The sequence below is a fragment of the Strongylocentrotus purpuratus genome, unplaced genomic scaffold (assembly GCF_000002235.5).
Source record: "Strongylocentrotus purpuratus isolate Spur 01 unplaced genomic scaffold, Spur_5.0 spur5_scaffold_10, whole genome shotgun sequence".
Taxonomy (NCBI): domain Eukaryota; kingdom Metazoa; phylum Echinodermata; class Echinoidea; order Camarodonta; family Strongylocentrotidae; genus Strongylocentrotus; species Strongylocentrotus purpuratus.
This window is the reverse complement of record NW_022145595.1, coordinates 186,008-207,360: the sequence shown is the minus strand read 5'-3', so window position 1 is coordinate 207,360 and position 21,353 is coordinate 186,008. Positions and strand designations below refer to the sequence as shown.

General features: G+C 41.8%; 38 non-coding genes across 38 annotated transcripts; all 38 read left to right on the top strand.

Annotated features, from left to right (window-relative positions):
- Positions 1-337: 337 nt before the first annotated feature.
- Positions 338-456, top strand: LOC115921898. The gene has a single exon (XR_004063164.1). It is a non-coding gene; the product is annotated as a 5S ribosomal RNA (ribosomal RNA).
- A 380-nt stretch (positions 457-836) lies between these two features.
- LOC115921897 lies at positions 837-955 on the top strand. The gene has a single exon (XR_004063163.1). It is a non-coding gene; the product is annotated as a 5S ribosomal RNA (ribosomal RNA).
- A 380-nt stretch (positions 956-1,335) lies between these two features.
- LOC115921896 lies at positions 1,336-1,454 on the top strand. Its single transcript, XR_004063162.1, has one exon. It is a non-coding gene; the product is annotated as a 5S ribosomal RNA (ribosomal RNA).
- Positions 1,455-1,834: 380 nt separating this feature from the next.
- On the top strand, positions 1,835-1,953 carry LOC115921894. The gene has a single exon (XR_004063161.1). It is a non-coding gene; the product is annotated as a 5S ribosomal RNA (ribosomal RNA).
- Positions 1,954-2,333: 380 nt separating this feature from the next.
- LOC115921892 lies at positions 2,334-2,452 on the top strand. Its single transcript, XR_004063159.1, has one exon. It is a non-coding gene; the product is annotated as a 5S ribosomal RNA (ribosomal RNA).
- A 380-nt stretch (positions 2,453-2,832) lies between these two features.
- On the top strand, positions 2,833-2,951 carry LOC115921891. The gene has a single exon (XR_004063158.1). It is a non-coding gene; the product is annotated as a 5S ribosomal RNA (ribosomal RNA).
- A 380-nt stretch (positions 2,952-3,331) lies between these two features.
- LOC115921890 lies at positions 3,332-3,450 on the top strand. The gene has a single exon (XR_004063157.1). It is a non-coding gene; the product is annotated as a 5S ribosomal RNA (ribosomal RNA).
- Positions 3,451-3,830: 380 nt separating this feature from the next.
- LOC115921889 lies at positions 3,831-3,949 on the top strand. Its single transcript, XR_004063156.1, has one exon. It is a non-coding gene; the product is annotated as a 5S ribosomal RNA (ribosomal RNA).
- Positions 3,950-4,329: 380 nt separating this feature from the next.
- On the top strand, positions 4,330-4,448 carry LOC115921888. Its single transcript, XR_004063155.1, has one exon. It is a non-coding gene; the product is annotated as a 5S ribosomal RNA (ribosomal RNA).
- A 380-nt stretch (positions 4,449-4,828) lies between these two features.
- On the top strand, positions 4,829-4,947 carry LOC115921887. The gene has a single exon (XR_004063154.1). It is a non-coding gene; the product is annotated as a 5S ribosomal RNA (ribosomal RNA).
- Positions 4,948-5,327: 380 nt separating this feature from the next.
- LOC115921886 lies at positions 5,328-5,446 on the top strand. Its single transcript, XR_004063153.1, has one exon. It is a non-coding gene; the product is annotated as a 5S ribosomal RNA (ribosomal RNA).
- A 379-nt stretch (positions 5,447-5,825) lies between these two features.
- Positions 5,826-5,944, top strand: LOC115921885. The gene has a single exon (XR_004063152.1). It is a non-coding gene; the product is annotated as a 5S ribosomal RNA (ribosomal RNA).
- Positions 5,945-6,324: 380 nt separating this feature from the next.
- On the top strand, positions 6,325-6,443 carry LOC115921884. Its single transcript, XR_004063151.1, has one exon. It is a non-coding gene; the product is annotated as a 5S ribosomal RNA (ribosomal RNA).
- Positions 6,444-6,822: 379 nt separating this feature from the next.
- Positions 6,823-6,941, top strand: LOC115921883. Its single transcript, XR_004063150.1, has one exon. It is a non-coding gene; the product is annotated as a 5S ribosomal RNA (ribosomal RNA).
- A 379-nt stretch (positions 6,942-7,320) lies between these two features.
- LOC115921881 lies at positions 7,321-7,439 on the top strand. Its single transcript, XR_004063148.1, has one exon. It is a non-coding gene; the product is annotated as a 5S ribosomal RNA (ribosomal RNA).
- Positions 7,440-7,819: 380 nt separating this feature from the next.
- On the top strand, positions 7,820-7,938 carry LOC115921880. The gene has a single exon (XR_004063147.1). It is a non-coding gene; the product is annotated as a 5S ribosomal RNA (ribosomal RNA).
- Positions 7,939-8,318: 380 nt separating this feature from the next.
- On the top strand, positions 8,319-8,437 carry LOC115921879. Its single transcript, XR_004063146.1, has one exon. It is a non-coding gene; the product is annotated as a 5S ribosomal RNA (ribosomal RNA).
- Positions 8,438-8,817: 380 nt separating this feature from the next.
- Positions 8,818-8,936, top strand: LOC115921878. The gene has a single exon (XR_004063145.1). It is a non-coding gene; the product is annotated as a 5S ribosomal RNA (ribosomal RNA).
- Positions 8,937-9,316: 380 nt separating this feature from the next.
- Positions 9,317-9,435, top strand: LOC115921877. Its single transcript, XR_004063144.1, has one exon. It is a non-coding gene; the product is annotated as a 5S ribosomal RNA (ribosomal RNA).
- Positions 9,436-9,815: 380 nt separating this feature from the next.
- Positions 9,816-9,934, top strand: LOC115922064. The gene has a single exon (XR_004063324.1). It is a non-coding gene; the product is annotated as a 5S ribosomal RNA (ribosomal RNA).
- Positions 9,935-10,314: 380 nt separating this feature from the next.
- Positions 10,315-10,433, top strand: LOC115922063. The gene has a single exon (XR_004063323.1). It is a non-coding gene; the product is annotated as a 5S ribosomal RNA (ribosomal RNA).
- Positions 10,434-10,813: 380 nt separating this feature from the next.
- Positions 10,814-10,932, top strand: LOC115922062. Its single transcript, XR_004063322.1, has one exon. It is a non-coding gene; the product is annotated as a 5S ribosomal RNA (ribosomal RNA).
- A 380-nt stretch (positions 10,933-11,312) lies between these two features.
- Positions 11,313-11,431, top strand: LOC115922061. Its single transcript, XR_004063321.1, has one exon. It is a non-coding gene; the product is annotated as a 5S ribosomal RNA (ribosomal RNA).
- A 379-nt stretch (positions 11,432-11,810) lies between these two features.
- LOC115922060 lies at positions 11,811-11,929 on the top strand. Its single transcript, XR_004063320.1, has one exon. It is a non-coding gene; the product is annotated as a 5S ribosomal RNA (ribosomal RNA).
- A 379-nt stretch (positions 11,930-12,308) lies between these two features.
- Positions 12,309-12,427, top strand: LOC115922058. Its single transcript, XR_004063318.1, has one exon. It is a non-coding gene; the product is annotated as a 5S ribosomal RNA (ribosomal RNA).
- Positions 12,428-12,807: 380 nt separating this feature from the next.
- Positions 12,808-12,926, top strand: LOC115922057. Its single transcript, XR_004063317.1, has one exon. It is a non-coding gene; the product is annotated as a 5S ribosomal RNA (ribosomal RNA).
- A 379-nt stretch (positions 12,927-13,305) lies between these two features.
- On the top strand, positions 13,306-13,424 carry LOC115922056. The gene has a single exon (XR_004063316.1). It is a non-coding gene; the product is annotated as a 5S ribosomal RNA (ribosomal RNA).
- A 379-nt stretch (positions 13,425-13,803) lies between these two features.
- Positions 13,804-13,922, top strand: LOC115922055. The gene has a single exon (XR_004063315.1). It is a non-coding gene; the product is annotated as a 5S ribosomal RNA (ribosomal RNA).
- A 380-nt stretch (positions 13,923-14,302) lies between these two features.
- Positions 14,303-14,421, top strand: LOC115922054. Its single transcript, XR_004063314.1, has one exon. It is a non-coding gene; the product is annotated as a 5S ribosomal RNA (ribosomal RNA).
- Positions 14,422-14,801: 380 nt separating this feature from the next.
- Positions 14,802-14,920, top strand: LOC115922053. The gene has a single exon (XR_004063313.1). It is a non-coding gene; the product is annotated as a 5S ribosomal RNA (ribosomal RNA).
- A 380-nt stretch (positions 14,921-15,300) lies between these two features.
- On the top strand, positions 15,301-15,419 carry LOC115922052. The gene has a single exon (XR_004063312.1). It is a non-coding gene; the product is annotated as a 5S ribosomal RNA (ribosomal RNA).
- Positions 15,420-15,799: 380 nt separating this feature from the next.
- Positions 15,800-15,918, top strand: LOC115922051. The gene has a single exon (XR_004063311.1). It is a non-coding gene; the product is annotated as a 5S ribosomal RNA (ribosomal RNA).
- Positions 15,919-16,297: 379 nt separating this feature from the next.
- On the top strand, positions 16,298-16,416 carry LOC115922050. Its single transcript, XR_004063310.1, has one exon. It is a non-coding gene; the product is annotated as a 5S ribosomal RNA (ribosomal RNA).
- A 380-nt stretch (positions 16,417-16,796) lies between these two features.
- Positions 16,797-16,915, top strand: LOC115922049. The gene has a single exon (XR_004063309.1). It is a non-coding gene; the product is annotated as a 5S ribosomal RNA (ribosomal RNA).
- A 379-nt stretch (positions 16,916-17,294) lies between these two features.
- Positions 17,295-17,413, top strand: LOC115922047. The gene has a single exon (XR_004063307.1). It is a non-coding gene; the product is annotated as a 5S ribosomal RNA (ribosomal RNA).
- A 379-nt stretch (positions 17,414-17,792) lies between these two features.
- LOC115922046 lies at positions 17,793-17,911 on the top strand. Its single transcript, XR_004063306.1, has one exon. It is a non-coding gene; the product is annotated as a 5S ribosomal RNA (ribosomal RNA).
- Positions 17,912-18,290: 379 nt separating this feature from the next.
- On the top strand, positions 18,291-18,409 carry LOC115922045. Its single transcript, XR_004063305.1, has one exon. It is a non-coding gene; the product is annotated as a 5S ribosomal RNA (ribosomal RNA).
- A 379-nt stretch (positions 18,410-18,788) lies between these two features.
- On the top strand, positions 18,789-18,907 carry LOC115922044. Its single transcript, XR_004063304.1, has one exon. It is a non-coding gene; the product is annotated as a 5S ribosomal RNA (ribosomal RNA).
- Positions 18,908-21,353: the final 2,446 nt, after the last annotated feature.

Below are 21,353 nucleotides of genomic sequence, written 5' to 3'. Positions count from 1 at the left end.
TGACGCCCTTGACATGCTGAAACCCTCCTCTTACCTTCCCTTTCCCTCTGTTTTTGGGGGGTTTCTTTTTAAATTTATTTATTTATTTGTTTCTAATCTTTTGGCAGGGTACGTAGCCCATTCACCAACAAGTAGTGGTCTTCCATGGGGCCCTGAATGAACATATTTACATCGTTTATAACATTTATGCAGAACAGTAACAAAAATAACCCTCAACCGTTTCCAAGACACGGGCCATGACGTAACATTGACACTGGTCAATAAAGCGCACTTTGTGCGCATGCTCAATGATGACGTCAGTCTTTAACTTCAAATAGGTTGAACGATGATGTCTTTCGCCTACGACCATACCATGCTGAATATACCGGTTCTCGTCCGATCACCGAAGTCAAGCAGCGTAGGGCCTGGTTAGTACTTGGATGGGAGACCGCCTGGGAATACCGGGTGTTGTAGGCATTTTTTTTAATTTTTTTTTTTGGGGAATTGTTTTTGCTTGAGGTGACGCCCTTGACATGCTGAAACCCTCCTCTTACCTTCCCTTTCCCTCTGTTTTTGGGGGGTTTCTTTTTAAATTTATTTATTTATTTGTTTCTAATCTTTTGGCAGGGTACGTAGCCCATTCACCAACAAGTAGTGGTCTTCCATGGGGCCCTGAATGAACATATTTACATCGTTTATAACATTTATGCAGAACAGTAACAAAAATAACCCTCAACCGTTTCCAAGACACGGGCCATGACGTAACATTGACACTGGTCAATAAAGCGCACTTTGTGCGCATGCTCAATGATGACGTCAGTCTTTAACTTCAAATAGGTTGAACGATGATGTCTTTCGCCTACGACCATACCATGCTGAATATACCGGTTCTCGTCCGATCACCGAAGTCAAGCAGCGTAGGGCCTGGTTAGTACTTGGATGGGAGACCGCCTGGGAATACCGGGTGTTGTAGGCATTTTTTTTAATTTTTTTTTTTGGGGAATTGTTTTTGCTTGAGGTGACGCCCTTGACATGCTGAAACCCTCCTCTTACCTTCCCTTTCCCTCTGTTTTTGGGGGGTTTCTTTTTAAATTTATTTATTTATTTGTTTCTAATCTTTTGGCAGGGTACGTAGCCCATTCACCAACAAGTAGTGGTCTTCCATGGGGCCCTGAATGAACATATTTACATCGTTTATAACATTTATGCAGAACAGTAACAAAAATAACCCTCAACCGTTTCCAAGACACGGGCCATGACGTAACATTGACACTGGTCAATAAAGCGCACTTTGTGCGCATGCTCAATGATGACGTCAGTCTTTAACTTCAAATAGGTTGAACGATGATGTCTTTCGCCTACGACCATACCATGCTGAATATACCGGTTCTCGTCCGATCACCGAAGTCAAGCAGCGTAGGGCCTGGTTAGTACTTGGATGGGAGACCGCCTGGGAATACCGGGTGTTGTAGGCATTTTTTTTAATTTTTTTTTTTGGGGAATTGTTTTTGCTTGAGGTGACGCCCTTGACATGCTGAAACCCTCCTCTTACCTTCCCTTTCCCTCTGTTTTTGGGGGGTTTCTTTTTAAATTTATTTATTTATTTGTTTCTAATCTTTTGGCAGGGTACGTAGCCCATTCACCAACAAGTAGTGGTCTTCCATGGGGCCCTGAATGAACATATTTACATCGTTTATAACATTTATGCAGAACAGTAACAAAAATAACCCTCAACCGTTTCCAAGACACGGGCCATGACGTAACATTGACACTGGTCAATAAAGCGCACTTTGTGCGCATGCTCAATGATGACGTCAGTCTTTAACTTCAAATAGGTTGAACGATGATGTCTTTCGCCTACGACCATACCATGCTGAATATACCGGTTCTCGTCCGATCACCGAAGTCAAGCAGCGTAGGGCCTGGTTAGTACTTGGATGGGAGACCGCCTGGGAATACCGGGTGTTGTAGGCATTTTTTTTAATTTTTTTTTTTGGGGAATTGTTTTTGCTTGAGGTGACGCCCTTGACATGCTGAAACCCTCCTCTTACCTTCCCTTTCCCTCTGTTTTTGGGGGGTTTCTTTTTAAATTTATTTATTTATTTGTTTCTAATCTTTTGGCAGGGTACGTAGCCCATTCACCAACAAGTAGTGGTCTTCCATGGGGCCCTGAATGAACATATTTACATCGTTTATAACATTTATGCAGAACAGTAACAAAAATAACCCTCAACCGTTTCCAAGACACGGGCCATGACGTAACATTGACACTGGTCAATAAAGCGCACTTTGTGCGCATGCTCAATGATGACGTCAGTCTTTAACTTCAAATAGGTTGAACGATGATGTCTTTCGCCTACGACCATACCATGCTGAATATACCGGTTCTCGTCCGATCACCGAAGTCAAGCAGCGTAGGGCCTGGTTAGTACTTGGATGGGAGACCGCCTGGGAATACCGGGTGTTGTAGGCATTTTTTTTAATTTTTTTTTTTGGGGAATTGTTTTTGCTTGAGGTGACGCCCTTGACATGCTGAAACCCTCCTCTTACCTTCCCTTTCCCTCTGTTTTTGGGGGGTTTCTTTTTAAATTTATTTATTTATTTGTTTCTAATCTTTTGGCAGGGTACGTAGCCCATTCACCAACAAGTAGTGGTCTTCCATGGGGCCCTGAATGAACATATTTACATCGTTTATAACATTTATGCAGAACAGTAACAAAAATAACCCTCAACCGTTTCCAAGACACGGGCCATGACGTAACATTGACACTGGTCAATAAAGCGCACTTTGTGCGCATGCTCAATGATGACGTCAGTCTTTAACTTCAAATAGGTTGAACGATGATGTCTTTCGCCTACGACCATACCATGCTGAATATACCGGTTCTCGTCCGATCACCGAAGTCAAGCAGCGTAGGGCCTGGTTAGTACTTGGATGGGAGACCGCCTGGGAATACCGGGTGTTGTAGGCATTTTTTTTAATTTTTTTTTTTGGGGAATTGTTTTTGCTTGAGGTGACGCCCTTGACATGCTGAAACCCTCCTCTTACCTTCCCTTTCCCTCTGTTTTTGGGGGGTTTCTTTTTAAATTTATTTATTTATTTGTTTCTAATCTTTTGGCAGGGTACGTAGCCCATTCACCAACAAGTAGTGGTCTTCCATGGGGCCCTGAATGAACATATTTACATCGTTTATAACATTTATGCAGAACAGTAACAAAAATAACCCTCAACCGTTTCCAAGACACGGGCCATGACGTAACATTGACACTGGTCAATAAAGCGCACTTTGTGCGCATGCTCAATGATGACGTCAGTCTTTAACTTCAAATAGGTTGAACGATGATGTCTTTCGCCTACGACCATACCATGCTGAATATACCGGTTCTCGTCCGATCACCGAAGTCAAGCAGCGTAGGGCCTGGTTAGTACTTGGATGGGAGACCGCCTGGGAATACCGGGTGTTGTAGGCATTTTTTTTAATTTTTTTTTTTGGGGAATTGTTTTTGCTTGAGGTGACGCCCTTGACATGCTGAAACCCTCCTCTTACCTTCCCTTTCCCTCTGTTTTTGGGGGGTTTCTTTTTAAATTTATTTATTTATTTGTTTCTAATCTTTTGGCAGGGTACGTAGCCCATTCACCAACAAGTAGTGGTCTTCCATGGGGCCCTGAATGAACATATTTACATCGTTTATAACATTTATGCAGAACAGTAACAAAAATAACCCTCAACCGTTTCCAAGACACGGGCCATGACGTAACATTGACACTGGTCAATAAAGCGCACTTTGTGCGCATGCTCAATGATGACGTCAGTCTTTAACTTCAAATAGGTTGAACGATGATGTCTTTCGCCTACGACCATACCATGCTGAATATACCGGTTCTCGTCCGATCACCGAAGTCAAGCAGCGTAGGGCCTGGTTAGTACTTGGATGGGAGACCGCCTGGGAATACCGGGTGTTGTAGGCATTTTTTTTAATTTTTTTTTTTGGGGAATTGTTTTTGCTTGAGGTGACGCCCTTGACATGCTGAAACCCTCCTCTTACCTTCCCTTTCCCTCTGTTTTTGGGGGGTTTCTTTTTAAATTTATTTATTTATTTGTTTCTAATCTTTTGGCAGGGTACGTAGCCCATTCACCAACAAGTAGTGGTCTTCCATGGGGCCCTGAATGAACATATTTACATCGTTTATAACATTTATGCAGAACAGTAACAAAAATAACCCTCAACCGTTTCCAAGACACGGGCCATGACGTAACATTGACACTGGTCAATAAAGCGCACTTTGTGCGCATGCTCAATGATGACGTCAGTCTTTAACTTCAAATAGGTTGAACGATGATGTCTTTCGCCTACGACCATACCATGCTGAATATACCGGTTCTCGTCCGATCACCGAAGTCAAGCAGCGTAGGGCCTGGTTAGTACTTGGATGGGAGACCGCCTGGGAATACCGGGTGTTGTAGGCATTTTTTTTAATTTTTTTTTTTGGGGAATTGTTTTTGCTTGAGGTGACGCCCTTGACATGCTGAAACCCTCCTCTTACCTTCCCTTTCCCTCTGTTTTTGGGGGGTTTCTTTTTAAATTTATTTATTTATTTGTTTCTAATCTTTTGGCAGGGTACGTAGCCCATTCACCAACAAGTAGTGGTCTTCCATGGGGCCCTGAATGAACATATTTACATCGTTTATAACATTTATGCAGAACAGTAACAAAAATAACCCTCAACCGTTTCCAAGACACGGGCCATGACGTAACATTGACACTGGTCAATAAAGCGCACTTTGTGCGCATGCTCAATGATGACGTCAGTCTTTAACTTCAAATAGGTTGAACGATGATGTCTTTCGCCTACGACCATACCATGCTGAATATACCGGTTCTCGTCCGATCACCGAAGTCAAGCAGCGTAGGGCCTGGTTAGTACTTGGATGGGAGACCGCCTGGGAATACCGGGTGTTGTAGGCATTTTTTTTAATTTTTTTTTTTGGGGAATTGTTTTTGCTTGAGGTGACGCCCTTGACATGCTGAAACCCTCCTCTTACCTTCCCTTTCCCTCTGTTTTTGGGGGGTTTCTTTTTAAATTTATTTATTTATTTGTTTCTAATCTTTTGGCAGGGTACGTAGCCCATTCACCAACAAGTAGTGGTCTTCCATGGGGCCCTGAATGAACATATTTACATCGTTTATAACATTTATGCAGAACAGTAACAAAAATAACCCTCAACCGTTTCCAAGACACGGGCCATGACGTAACATTGACACTGGTCAATAAAGCGCACTTTGTGCGCATGCTCAATGATGACGTCAGTCTTTAACTTCAAATAGGTTGAACGATGATGTCTTTCGCCTACGACCATACCATGCTGAATATACCGGTTCTCGTCCGATCACCGAAGTCAAGCAGCGTAGGGCCTGGTTAGTACTTGGATGGGAGACCGCCTGGGAATACCGGGTGTTGTAGGCATTTTTTTTAATTTTTTTTTTTGGGGAATTGTTTTTGCTTGAGGTGACGCCCTTGACATGCTGAAACCCTCCTCTTACCTTCCCTTTCCCTCTGTTTTTGGGGGTTTCTTTTTAAATTTATTTATTTATTTGTTTCTAATCTTTTGGCAGGGTACGTAGCCCATTCACCAACAAGTAGTGGTCTTCCATGGGGCCCTGAATGAACATATTTACATCGTTTATAACATTTATGCAGAACAGTAACAAAAATAACCCTCAACCGTTTCCAAGACACGGGCCATGACGTAACATTGACACTGGTCAATAAAGCGCACTTTGTGCGCATGCTCAATGATGACGTCAGTCTTTAACTTCAAATAGGTTGAACGATGATGTCTTTCGCCTACGACCATACCATGCTGAATATACCGGTTCTCGTCCGATCACCGAAGTCAAGCAGCGTAGGGCCTGGTTAGTACTTGGATGGGAGACCGCCTGGGAATACCGGGTGTTGTAGGCATTTTTTTTAATTTTTTTTTTTGGGGAATTGTTTTTGCTTGAGGTGACGCCCTTGACATGCTGAAACCCTCCTCTTACCTTCCCTTTCCCTCTGTTTTTGGGGGGTTTCTTTTTAAATTTATTTATTTATTTGTTTCTAATCTTTTGGCAGGGTACGTAGCCCATTCACCAACAAGTAGTGGTCTTCCATGGGGCCCTGAATGAACATATTTACATCGTTTATAACATTTATGCAGAACAGTAACAAAAATAACCCTCAACCGTTTCCAAGACACGGGCCATGACGTAACATTGACACTGGTCAATAAAGCGCACTTTGTGCGCATGCTCAATGATGACGTCAGTCTTTAACTTCAAATAGGTTGAACGATGATGTCTTTCGCCTACGACCATACCATGCTGAATATACCGGTTCTCGTCCGATCACCGAAGTCAAGCAGCGTAGGGCCTGGTTAGTACTTGGATGGGAGACCGCCTGGGAATACCGGGTGTTGTAGGCATTTTTTTTAATTTTTTTTTTTGGGGAATTGTTTTTGCTTGAGGTGACGCCCTTGACATGCTGAAACCCTCCTCTTACCTTCCCTTTCCCTCTGTTTTTGGGGGTTTCTTTTTAAATTTATTTATTTATTTGTTTCTAATCTTTTGGCAGGGTACGTAGCCCATTCACCAACAAGTAGTGGTCTTCCATGGGGCCCTGAATGAACATATTTACATCGTTTATAACATTTATGCAGAACAGTAACAAAAATAACCCTCAACCGTTTCCAAGACACGGGCCATGACGTAACATTGACACTGGTCAATAAAGCGCACTTTGTGCGCATGCTCAATGATGACGTCAGTCTTTAACTTCAAATAGGTTGAACGATGATGTCTTTCGCCTACGACCATACCATGCTGAATATACCGGTTCTCGTCCGATCACCGAAGTCAAGCAGCGTAGGGCCTGGTTAGTACTTGGATGGGAGACCGCCTGGGAATACCGGGTGTTGTAGGCATTTTTTTTAATTTTTTTTTTGGGGAATTGTTTTTGCTTGAGGTGACGCCCTTGACATGCTGAAACCCTCCTCTTACCTTCCCTTTCCCTCTGTTTTTGGGGGGTTTCTTTTTAAATTTATTTATTTATTTGTTTCTAATCTTTTGGCAGGGTACGTAGCCCATTCACCAACAAGTAGTGGTCTTCCATGGGGCCCTGAATGAACATATTTACATCGTTTATAACATTTATGCAGAACAGTAACAAAAATAACCCTCAACCGTTTCCAAGACACGGGCCATGACGTAACATTGACACTGGTCAATAAAGCGCACTTTGTGCGCATGCTCAATGATGACGTCAGTCTTTAACTTCAAATAGGTTGAACGATGATGTCTTTCGCCTACGACCATACCATGCTGAATATACCGGTTCTCGTCCGATCACCGAAGTCAAGCAGCGTAGGGCCTGGTTAGTACTTGGATGGGAGACCGCCTGGGAATACCGGGTGTTGTAGGCATTTTTTTTAATTTTTTTTTTTGGGGAATTGTTTTTGCTTGAGGTGACGCCCTTGACATGCTGAAACCCTCCTCTTACCTTCCCTTTCCCTCTGTTTTTGGGGGGTTTCTTTTTAAATTTATTTATTTATTTGTTTCTAATCTTTTGGCAGGGTACGTAGCCCATTCACCAACAAGTAGTGGTCTTCCATGGGGCCCTGAATGAACATATTTACATCGTTTATAACATTTATGCAGAACAGTAACAAAAATAACCCTCAACCGTTTCCAAGACACGGGCCATGACGTAACATTGACACTGGTCAATAAAGCGCACTTTGTGCGCATGCTCAATGATGACGTCAGTCTTTAACTTCAAATAGGTTGAACGATGATGTCTTTCGCCTACGACCATACCATGCTGAATATACCGGTTCTCGTCCGATCACCGAAGTCAAGCAGCGTAGGGCCTGGTTAGTACTTGGATGGGAGACCGCCTGGGAATACCGGGTGTTGTAGGCATTTTTTTTAATTTTTTTTTTTGGGGAATTGTTTTTGCTTGAGGTGACGCCCTTGACATGCTGAAACCCTCCTCTTACCTTCCCTTTCCCTCTGTTTTTGGGGGGTTTCTTTTTAAATTTATTTATTTATTTGTTTCTAATCTTTTGGCAGGGTACGTAGCCCATTCACCAACAAGTAGTGGTCTTCCATGGGGCCCTGAATGAACATATTTACATCGTTTATAACATTTATGCAGAACAGTAACAAAAATAACCCTCAACCGTTTCCAAGACACGGGCCATGACGTAACATTGACACTGGTCAATAAAGCGCACTTTGTGCGCATGCTCAATGATGACGTCAGTCTTTAACTTCAAATAGGTTGAACGATGATGTCTTTCGCCTACGACCATACCATGCTGAATATACCGGTTCTCGTCCGATCACCGAAGTCAAGCAGCGTAGGGCCTGGTTAGTACTTGGATGGGAGACCGCCTGGGAATACCGGGTGTTGTAGGCATTTTTTTTAATTTTTTTTTTTGGGGAATTGTTTTTGCTTGAGGTGACGCCCTTGACATGCTGAAACCCTCCTCTTACCTTCCCTTTCCCTCTGTTTTTGGGGGGTTTCTTTTTAAATTTATTTATTTATTTGTTTCTAATCTTTTGGCAGGGTACGTAGCCCATTCACCAACAAGTAGTGGTCTTCCATGGGGCCCTGAATGAACATATTTACATCGTTTATAACATTTATGCAGAACAGTAACAAAAATAACCCTCAACCGTTTCCAAGACACGGGCCATGACGTAACATTGACACTGGTCAATAAAGCGCACTTTGTGCGCATGCTCAATGATGACGTCAGTCTTTAACTTCAAATAGGTTGAACGATGATGTCTTTCGCCTACGACCATACCATGCTGAATATACCGGTTCTCGTCCGATCACCGAAGTCAAGCAGCGTAGGGCCTGGTTAGTACTTGGATGGGAGACCGCCTGGGAATACCGGGTGTTGTAGGCATTTTTTTTAATTTTTTTTTTTGGGGAATTGTTTTTGCTTGAGGTGACGCCCTTGACATGCTGAAACCCTCCTCTTACCTTCCCTTTCCCTCTGTTTTTGGGGGGTTTCTTTTTAAATTTATTTATTTATTTGTTTCTAATCTTTTGGCAGGGTACGTAGCCCATTCACCAACAAGTAGTGGTCTTCCATGGGGCCCTGAATGAACATATTTACATCGTTTATAACATTTATGCAGAACAGTAACAAAAATAACCCTCAACCGTTTCCAAGACACGGGCCATGACGTAACATTGACACTGGTCAATAAAGCGCACTTTGTGCGCATGCTCAATGATGACGTCAGTCTTTAACTTCAAATAGGTTGAACGATGATGTCTTTCGCCTACGACCATACCATGCTGAATATACCGGTTCTCGTCCGATCACCGAAGTCAAGCAGCGTAGGGCCTGGTTAGTACTTGGATGGGAGACCGCCTGGGAATACCGGGTGTTGTAGGCATTTTTTTTAATTTTTTTTTTTGGGGAATTGTTTTTGCTTGAGGTGACGCCCTTGACATGCTGAAACCCTCCTCTTACCTTCCCTTTCCCTCTGTTTTTGGGGGGTTTCTTTTTAAATTTATTTATTTATTTGTTTCTAATCTTTTGGCAGGGTACGTAGCCCATTCACCAACAAGTAGTGGTCTTCCATGGGGCCCTGAATGAACATATTTACATCGTTTATAACATTTATGCAGAACAGTAACAAAAATAACCCTCAACCGTTTCCAAGACACGGGCCATGACGTAACATTGACACTGGTCAATAAAGCGCACTTTGTGCGCATGCTCAATGATGACGTCAGTCTTTAACTTCAAATAGGTTGAACGATGATGTCTTTCGCCTACGACCATACCATGCTGAATATACCGGTTCTCGTCCGATCACCGAAGTCAAGCAGCGTAGGGCCTGGTTAGTACTTGGATGGGAGACCGCCTGGGAATACCGGGTGTTGTAGGCATTTTTTTTAATTTTTTTTTTTGGGGAATTGTTTTTGCTTGAGGTGACGCCCTTGACATGCTGAAACCCTCCTCTTACCTTCCCTTTCCCTCTGTTTTTGGGGGGTTTCTTTTTAAATTTATTTATTTATTTGTTTCTAATCTTTTGGCAGGGTACGTAGCCCATTCACCAACAAGTAGTGGTCTTCCATGGGGCCCTGAATGAACATATTTACATCGTTTATAACATTTATGCAGAACAGTAACAAAAATAACCCTCAACCGTTTCCAAGACACGGGCCATGACGTAACATTGACACTGGTCAATAAAGCGCACTTTGTGCGCATGCTCAATGATGACGTCAGTCTTTAACTTCAAATAGGTTGAACGATGATGTCTTTCGCCTACGACCATACCATGCTGAATATACCGGTTCTCGTCCGATCACCGAAGTCAAGCAGCGTAGGGCCTGGTTAGTACTTGGATGGGAGACCGCCTGGGAATACCGGGTGTTGTAGGCATTTTTTTTAATTTTTTTTTTTGGGGAATTGTTTTTGCTTGAGGTGACGCCCTTGACATGCTGAAACCCTCCTCTTACCTTCCCTTTCCCTCTGTTTTTGGGGGGTTTCTTTTTAAATTTATTTATTTATTTGTTTCTAATCTTTTGGCAGGGTACGTAGCCCATTCACCAACAAGTAGTGGTCTTCCATGGGGCCCTGAATGAACATATTTACATCGTTTATAACATTTATGCAGAACAGTAACAAAAATAACCCTCAACCGTTTCCAAGACACGGGCCATGACGTAACATTGACACTGGTCAATAAAGCGCACTTTGTGCGCATGCTCAATGATGACGTCAGTCTTTAACTTCAAATAGGTTGAACGATGATGTCTTTCGCCTACGACCATACCATGCTGAATATACCGGTTCTCGTCCGATCACCGAAGTCAAGCAGCGTAGGGCCTGGTTAGTACTTGGATGGGAGACCGCCTGGGAATACCGGGTGTTGTAGGCATTTTTTTTAATTTTTTTTTTTGGGGAATTGTTTTTGCTTGAGGTGACGCCCTTGACATGCTGAAACCCTCCTCTTACCTTCCCTTTCCCTCTGTTTTTGGGGGGTTTCTTTTTAAATTTATTTATTTATTTGTTTCTAATCTTTTGGCAGGGTACGTAGCCCATTCACCAACAAGTAGTGGTCTTCCATGGGGCCCTGAATGAACATATTTACATCGTTTATAACATTTATGCAGAACAGTAACAAAAATAACCCTCAACCGTTTCCAAGACACGGGCCATGACGTAACATTGACACTGGTCAATAAAGCGCACTTTGTGCGCATGCTCAATGATGACGTCAGTCTTTAACTTCAAATAGGTTGAACGATGATGTCTTTCGCCTACGACCATACCATGCTGAATATACCGGTTCTCGTCCGATCACCGAAGTCAAGCAGCGTAGGGCCTGGTTAGTACTTGGATGGGAGACCGCCTGGGAATACCGGGTGTTGTAGGCATTTTTTTTAATTTTTTTTTTGGGGAATTGTTTTTGCTTGAGGTGACGCCCTTGACATGCTGAAACCCTCCTCTTACCTTCCCTTTCCCTCTGTTTTTGGGGGGTTTCTTTTTAAATTTATTTATTTATTTGTTTCTAATCTTTTGGCAGGGTACGTAGCCCATTCACCAACAAGTAGTGGTCTTCCATGGGGCCCTGAATGAACATATTTACATCGTTTATAACATTTATGCAGAACAGTAACAAAAATAACCCTCAACCGTTTCCAAGACACGGGCCATGACGTAACATTGACACTGGTCAATAAAGCGCACTTTGTGCGCATGCTCAATGATGACGTCAGTCTTTAACTTCAAATAGGTTGAACGATGATGTCTTTCGCCTACGACCATACCATGCTGAATATACCGGTTCTCGTCCGATCACCGAAGTCAAGCAGCGTAGGGCCTGGTTAGTACTTGGATGGGAGACCGCCTGGGAATACCGGGTGTTGTAGGCATTTTTTTTAATTTTTTTTTTTGGGGAATTGTTTTTGCTTGAGGTGACGCCCTTGACATGCTGAAACCCTCCTCTTACCTTCCCTTTCCCTCTGTTTTTGGGGGTTTCTTTTTAAATTTATTTATTTATTTGTTTCTAATCTTTTGGCAGGGTACGTAGCCCATTCACCAACAAGTAGTGGTCTTCCATGGGGCCCTGAATGAACATATTTACATCGTTTATAACATTTATGCAGAACAGTAACAAAAATAACCCTCAACCGTTTCCAAGACACGGGCCATGACGTAACATTGACACTGGTCAATAAAGCGCACTTTGTGCGCATGCTCAATGATGACGTCAGTCTTTAACTTCAAATAGGTTGAACGATGATGTCTTTCGCCTACGACCATACCATGCTGAATATACCGGTTCTCGTCCGATCACCGAAGTCAAGCAGCGTAGGGCCTGGTTAGTACTTGGATGGGAGACCGCCTGGGAATACCGGGTGTTGTAGGCATTTTTTTTAATTTTTTTTTTTGGGGAATTGTTTTTGCTTGAGGTGACGCCCTTGACATGCTGAAACCCTCCTCTTACCTTCCCTTTCCCTCTGTTTTTGGGGGGTTTCTTTTTAAATTTATTTATTTATTTGTTTCTAATCTTTTGGCAGGGTACGTAGCCCATTCACCAACAAGTAGTGGTCTTCCATGGGGCCCTGAATGAACATATTTACATCGTTTATAACATTTATGCAGAACAGTAACAAAAATAACCCTCAACCGTTTCCAAGACACGGGCCATGACGTAACATTGACACTGGTCAATAAAGCGCACTTTGTGCGCATGCTCAATGATGACGTCAGTCTTTAACTTCAAATAGGTTGAACGATGATGTCTTTCGCCTACGACCATACCATGCTGAATATACCGGTTCTCGTCCGATCACCGAAGTCAAGCAGCGTAGGGCCTGGTTAGTACTTGGATGGGAGACCGCCTGGGAATACCGGGTGTTGTAGGCATTTTTTTTAATTTTTTTTTTTGGGGAATTGTTTTTGCTTGAGGTGACGCCCTTGACATGCTGAAACCCTCCTCTTACCTTCCCTTTCCCTCTGTTTTTGGGGGTTTCTTTTTAAATTTATTTATTTATTTGTTTCTAATCTTTTGGCAGGGTACGTAGCCCATTCACCAACAAGTAGTGGTCTTCCATGGGGCCCTGAATGAACATATTTACATCGTTTATAACATTTATGCAGAACAGTAACAAAAATAACCCTCAACCGTTTCCAAGACACGGGCCATGACGTAACATTGACACTGGTCAATAAAGCGCACTTTGTGCGCATGCTCAATGATGACGTCAGTCTTTAACTTCAAATAGGTTGAACGATGATGTCTTTCGCCTACGACCATACCATGCTGAATATACCGGTTCTCGTCCGATCACCGAAGTCAAGCAGCGTAGGGCCTGGTTAGTACTTGGATGGGAGACCGCCTGGGAATACCGGGTGTTGTAGGCATTTTTTTTAATTTTTTTTTTTGGGGAATTGTTTTTGCTTGAGGTGACGCCCTTGACATGCTGAAACCCTCCTCTTACCTTCCCTTTCCCTCTGTTTTTGGGGGTTTCTTTTTAAATTTATTTATTTATTTGTTTCTAATCTTTTGGCAGGGTACGTAGCCCATTCACCAACAAGTAGTGGTCTTCCATGGGGCCCTGAATGAACATATTTACATCGTTTATAACATTTATGCAGAACAGTAACAAAAATAACCCTCAACCGTTTCCAAGACACGGGCCATGACGTAACATTGACACTGGTCAATAAAGCGCACTTTGTGCGCATGCTCAATGATGACGTCAGTCTTTAACTTCAAATAGGTTGAACGATGATGTCTTTCGCCTACGACCATACCATGCTGAATATACCGGTTCTCGTCCGATCACCGAAGTCAAGCAGCGTAGGGCCTGGTTAGTACTTGGATGGGAGACCGCCTGGGAATACCGGGTGTTGTAGGCATTTTTTTTAATTTTTTTTTTTGGGGAATTGTTTTTGCTTGAGGTGACGCCCTTGACATGCTGAAACCCTCCTCTTACCTTCCCTTTCCCTCTGTTTTTGGGGGGTTTCTTTTTAAATTTATTTATTTATTTGTTTCTAATCTTTTGGCAGGGTACGTAGCCCATTCACCAACAAGTAGTGGTCTTCCATGGGGCCCTGAATGAACATATTTACATCGTTTATAACATTTATGCAGAACAGTAACAAAAATAACCCTCAACCGTTTCCAAGACACGGGCCATGACGTAACATTGACACTGGTCAATAAAGCGCACTTTGTGCGCATGCTCAATGATGACGTCAGTCTTTAACTTCAAATAGGTTGAACGATGATGTCTTTCGCCTACGACCATACCATGCTGAATATACCGGTTCTCGTCCGATCACCGAAGTCAAGCAGCGTAGGGCCTGGTTAGTACTTGGATGGGAGACCGCCTGGGAATACCGGGTGTTGTAGGCATTTTTTTTAATTTTTTTTTTTGGGGAATTGTTTTTGCTTGAGGTGACGCCCTTGACATGCTGAAACCCTCCTCTTACCTTCCCTTTCCCTCTGTTTTTGGGGGGTTTCTTTTTAAATTTATTTATTTATTTGTTTCTAATCTTTTGGCAGGGTACGTAGCCCATTCACCAACAAGTAGTGGTCTTCCATGGGGCCCTGAATGAACATATTTACATCGTTTATAACATTTATGCAGAACAGTAACAAAAATAACCCTCAACCGTTTCCAAGACACGGGCCATGACGTAACATTGACACTGGTCAATAAAGCGCACTTTGTGCGCATGCTCAATGATGACGTCAGTCTTTAACTTCAAATAGGTTGAACGATGATGTCTTTCGCCTACGACCATACCATGCTGAATATACCGGTTCTCGTCCGATCACCGAAGTCAAGCAGCGTAGGGCCTGGTTAGTACTTGGATGGGAGACCGCCTGGGAATACCGGGTGTTGTAGGCATTTTTTTTAATTTTTTTTTTTGGGGAATTGTTTTTGCTTGAGGTGACGCCCTTGACATGCTGAAACCCTCCTCTTACCTTCCCTTTCCCTCTGTTTTTGGGGGGTTTCTTTTTAAATTTATTTATTTATTTGTTTCTAATCTTTTGGCAGGGTACGTAGCCCATTCACCAACAAGTAGTGGTCTTCCATGGGGCCCTGAATGAACATATTTACATCGTTTATAACATTTATGCAGAACAGTAACAAAAATAACCCTCAACCGTTTCCAAGACACGGGCCATGACGTAACATTGACACTGGTCAATAAAGCGCACTTTGTGCGCATGCTCAATGATGACGTCAGTCTTTAACTTCAAATAGGTTGAACGATGATGTCTTTCGCCTACGACCATACCATGCTGAATATACCGGTTCTCGTCCGATCACCGAAGTCAAGCAGCGTAGGGCCTGGTTAGTACTTGGATGGGAGACCGCCTGGGAATACCGGGTGTTGTAGGCATTTTTTTTAATTTTTTTTTTTGGGGAATTGTTTTTGCTTGAGGTGACGCCCTTGACATGCTGAAACCCTCCTCTTACCTTCCCTTTCCCTCTGTTTTTGGGGGGTTTCTTTTTAAATTTATTTATTTATTTGTTTCTAATCTTTTGGCAGGGTACGTAGCCCATTCACCAACAAGTAGTGGTCTTCCATGGGGCCCTGAATGAACATATTTACATCGTTTATAACATTTATGCAGAACAGTAACAAAAATAACCCTCAACCGTTTCCAAGACACGGGCCATGACGTAACATTGACACTGGTCAATAAAGCGCACTTTGTGCGCATGCTCAATGATGACGTCAGTCTTTAACTTCAAATAGGTTGAACGATGATGTCTTTCGCCTACGACCATACCATGCTGAATATACCGGTTCTCGTCCGATCACCGAAGTCAAGCAGCGTAGGGCCTGGTTAGTACTTGGATGGGAGACCGCCTGGGAATACCGGGTGTTGTAGGCATTTTTTTTAATTTTTTTTTTTGGGGAATTGTTTTTGCTTGAGGTGACGCCCTTGACATGCTGAAACCCTCCTCTTACCTTCCCTTTCCCTCTGTTTTTGGGGGTTTCTTTTTAAATTTATTTATTTATTTGTTTCTAATCTTTTGGCAGGGTACGTAGCCCATTCACCAACAAGTAGTGGTCTTCCATGGGGCCCTGAATGAACATATTTACATCGTTTATAACATTTATGCAGAACAGTAACAAAAATAACCCTCAACCGTTTCCAAGACACGGGCCATGACGTAACATTGACACTGGTCAATAAAGCGCACTTTGTGCGCATGCTCAATGATGACGTCAGTCTTTAACTTCAAATAGGTTGAACGATGATGTCTTTCGCCTACGACCATACCATGCTGAATATACCGGTTCTCGTCCGATCACCGAAGTCAAGCAGCGTAGGGCCTGGTTAGTACTTGGATGGGAGACCGCCTGGGAATACCGGGTGTTGTAGGCATTTTTTTTAATTTTTTTTTTTGGGGAATTGTTTTTGCTTGAGGTGACGCCCTTGACATGCTGAAACCCTCCTCTTACCTTCCCTTTCCCTCTGTTTTTGGGGGGTTTCTTTTTAAATTTATTTATTTATTTGTTTCTAATCTTTTGGCAGGGTACGTAGCCCATTCACCAACAAGTAGTGGTCTTCCATGGGGCCCTGAATGAACATATTTACATCGTTTATAACATTTATGCAGAACAGTAACAAAAATAACCCTCAACCGTTTCCAAGACACGGGCCATGACGTAACATTGACACTGGTCAATAAAGCGCACTTTGTGCGCATGCTCAATGATGACGTCAGTCTTTAACTTCAAATAGGTTGAACGATGATGTCTTTCGCCTACGACCATACCATGCTGAATATACCGGTTCTCGTCCGATCACCGAAGTCAAGCAGCGTAGGGCCTGGTTAGTACTTGGATGGGAGACCGCCTGGGAATACCGGGTGTTGTAGGCATTTTTTTTAATTTTTTTTTTGGGGAATTGTTTTTGCTTGAGGTGACGCCCTTGACATGCTGAAACCCTCCTCTTACCTTCCCTTTCCCTCTGTTTTTGGGGGGTTTCTTTTTAAATTTATTTATTTATTTGTTTCTAATCTTTTGGCAGGGTACGTAGCCCATTCACCAACAAGTAGTGGTCTTCCATGGGGCCCTGAATGAACATATTTACATCGTTTATAACATTTATGCAGAACAGTAACAAAAATAACCCTCAACCGTTTCCAAGACACGGGCCATGACGTAACATTGACACTGGTCAATAAAGCGCACTTTGTGCGCATGCTCAATGATGACGTCAGTCTTTAACTTCAAATAGGTTGAACGATGATGTCTTTCGCCTACGACCATACCATGCTGAATATACCGGTTCTCGTCCGATCACCGAAGTCAAGCAGCGTAGGGCCTGGTTAGTACTTGGATGGGAGACCGCCTGGGAATACCGGGTGTTGTAGGCATTTTTTTTAATTTTTTTTTTTGGGGAATTGTTTTTGCTTGAGGTGACGCCCTTGACATGCTGAAACCCTCCTCTTACCTTCCCTTTCCCTCTGTTTTTGGGGGTTTCTTTTTAAATTTATTTATTTATTTGTTTCTAATCTTTTGGCAGGGTACGTAGCCCATTCACCAACAAGTAGTGGTCTTCCATGGGGCCCTGAATGAACATATTTACATCGTTTATAACATTTATGCAGAACAGTAACAAAAATAACCCTCAACCGTTTCCAAGACACGGGCCATGACGTAACATTGACACTGGTCAATAAAGCGCACTTTGTGCGCATGCTCAATGATGACGTCAGTCTTTAACTTCAAATAGGTTGAACGATGATGTCTTTCGCCTACGACCATACCATGCTGAATATACCGGTTCTCGTCCGATCACCGAAGTCAAGCAGCGTAGGGCCTGGTTAGTACTTGGATGGGAGACCGCCTGGGAATACCGGGTGTTGTAGGCATTTTTTTTAATTTTTTTTTTGGGGAATTGTTTTTGCTTGAGGTGACGCCCTTGACATGCTGAAACCCTCCTCTTACCTTCCCTTTCCCTCTGTTTTTGGGGGGTTTCTTTTTAAATTTATTTATTTATTTGTTTCTAATCTTTTGGCAGGGTACGTAGCCCATTCACCAACAAGTAGTGGTCTTCCATGGGGCCCTGAATGAACATATTTACATCGTTTATAACATTTATGCAGAACAGTAACAAAAATAACCCTCAACCGTTTCCAAGACACGGGCCATGACGTAACATTGACACTGGTCAATAAAGCGCACTTTGTGCGCATGCTCAATGATGACGTCAGTCTTTAACTTCAAATAGGTTGAACGATGATGTCTTTCGCCTACGACCATACCATGCTGAATATACCGGTTCTCGTCCGATCACCGAAGTCAAGCAGCGTAGGGCCTGGTTAGTACTTGGATGGGAGACCGCCTGGGAATACCGGGTGTTGTAGGCATTTTTTTTAATTTTTTTTTTTGGGGAATTGTTTTTGCTTGAGGTGACGCCCTTGACATGCTGAAACCCTCCTCTTACCTTCCCTTTCCCTCTGTTTTTGGGGGTTTCTTTTTAAATTTATTTATTTATTTGTTTCTAATCTTTTGGCAGGGTACGTAGCCCATTCACCAACAAGTAGTGGTCTTCCATGGGGCCCTGAATGAACATATTTACATCGTTTATAACATTTATGCAGAACAGTAACAAAAATAACCCTCAACCGTTTCCAAGACACGGGCCATGACGTAACATTGACACTGGTCAATAAAGCGCACTTTGTGCGCATGCTCAATGATGACGTCAGTCTTTAACTTCAAATAGGTTGAACGATGATGTCTTTCGCCTACGACCATACCATGCTGAATATACCGGTTCTCGTCCGATCACCGAAGTCAAGCAGCGTAGGGCCTGGTTAGTACTTGGATGGGAGACCGCCTGGGAATACCGGGTGTTGTAGGCATTTTTTTTAATTTTTTTTTTTGGGGAATTGTTTTTGCTTGAGGTGACGCCCTTGACATGCTGAAACCCTCCTCTTACCTTCCCTTTCCCTCTGTTTTTGGGGGGTTTCTTTTTAAATTTATTTATTTATTTGTTTCTAATCTTTTGGCAGGGTACGTAGCCCATTCACCAACAAGTAGTGGTCTTCCATGGGGCCCTGAATGAACATATTTACATCGTTTATAACATTTATGCAGAACTGCAAAAATAACCCTCAACCGTTTCCAAGACACGGGCCATGACGTAACATTGACACTGGTCAATAAAGCGCATTTAAAGAAATGCTTTTAAACGTCAATAATTATAACTAAATGTAACGCAAACCAAACCATGACTCATTCGATATTCCGGTCCCGAAGTTACATCCCAGGGCCTTTAGTACTTTTGGGAGACTTAATTATTTACGCCACAGCGAGCATTGTAACAGAGAGGACGTTTTTGTGGAATTGTATTTTGCGCGATCCGCCCGCATCTTTACCACTTACTTCCTTTCTCCTGCGGGGGGTTTCTTTTTAAAAGATTTAAATGTTTCAATGCGCATTGCTATTTTCACCACGAACCGTGGCCTTCCTATGGGGCGCAATGAAAACCGTATAAAATGAATGGAAGATGAAGTGACTGAGAATCGGAAAGTGTTGTTTTACAGACATCGGTTTTCTAATTCACATTTTCAAACATTTTAGGGATGTTGAATAATCCGGGTGTGATAGATAAATGATGACACATCTACTCTCACTCAATATCAATTCTTCAAAATGATGAAATATTTTTTGTCCGTACTGCCTCATAAACAGAGAAGACGGTTCGTGAAAAGATGAATTCCGTTACAACAGTAATCCATTTCACCACGAACCGTCCGCTTTAACAAGATTGTACAAACCGAATGAATATTTAAGAAAATCTCAATTAAAGTATGATCTGAGCATTCATATTTATTTAATTCAATATTGATTTTTTTTTGTAACTGAATAACAGGTAAAATTCGTTTATTGGAAATCAGTTCATTGCATGCAATAATTTGTCTTTTTCTTTTCTTTTTTCTTTTATTTGAAATTTATTAGTTAGTTTATTATTATTGCCATCTTACGGACGAAATAAAATGCACTTCTTTTAACATTGTCCAATTCTGGATTGATAGTCATCTTGCTTTCTTTCTTCTTTGCTTCTTCTTTCTTTGCTTCTTCTTTCTTTGTTTCTTTCTGCCTTCCTTCCTTCCTTACTTTTTCGTCTGCCTTCTTCCTTCTCTTTACATTTTTTTCTTTCTTTCCTCATTGCTTTCTTTACCAAATTTCTTCCTTTCTTTCTTTATTTCTTCCGTTCTTTCTTCTTTTTTTAAATTTGTCTGCATAATTTCATAAGGCACTTTAAATTAAGAAAATCAGTAAATCAGACATGCATGGAAACAAAGGATTTAGATACACACGTCCATTGCCTGCTTCAAATATTAAAAAAATAAACAAACATAGTTATTTATCAATTGTGTCATTTTTATCTTTTAATAATCATCATATTATTTCATTCCATAGTATTTGCAACATATTTAACAGAAATATTTACAGACAGAACAAAATCTGAAAATAGGCAGACGAATTACAAACAATTCCTTAAAAAAAATCACACACATTACATTTTGGCATAATGTTTGTTAGATCTCCTGAGACAAAAAAGAATGGACAATGATGAATGTTATTTCAATTTTTTTTTTTTTTTGTTTCTTCATATCCAGTCATCAAGAAGTCCTCGTGATTTGACTCTTTATATCAGTTGTATAAAGTAAAAACCTTTGTCTCTATTAATGAAAAAGTGATATATTGGACATCAAAGTAGAGGATTTTAATATATCCTATTCTCACAATCTGCATGAATATATTCAATTATGCACATGTCTTAGGAATATTCAAAGGGATGATATAACTTTTTCCACATTCTTTCATTTTGATTTCATAGAATCTTGTTAAACTTCATTGTTTGCAGATGGAAATATCAAAATTTCACCAAGATCTCTTTAGTCAGATTCATCCACAATCATGAAATATTTAAATTATGTATCACTTTTCTCCTTCATGTAGTTATTCTATTCCAATGTATACTTCATTGTTATTTTTTTAAACTACACTATTACAGATAGAAACATTAAATTCTCGTCCTTGATACATCTCGTATTTTCCATTTCCAATTTACTTCATTTTGTCCGTGGTTTGTAGGGAAGTAATTAACTGTGACCGATTCAACGGACTTAGCCTTTCCGATGAATGTTGCAGCATTGTTGGGATGATAGAGTTCTTATTTTGACCGACACAGCCATCACAGTAGAACACTACTTGTTTCACACCCCTCTCATCTAGACTGTTAAGGTACCGATGGACGTGTGAGGCAATTTCACAGGATCCTCTTTTTGTTTCGCACTC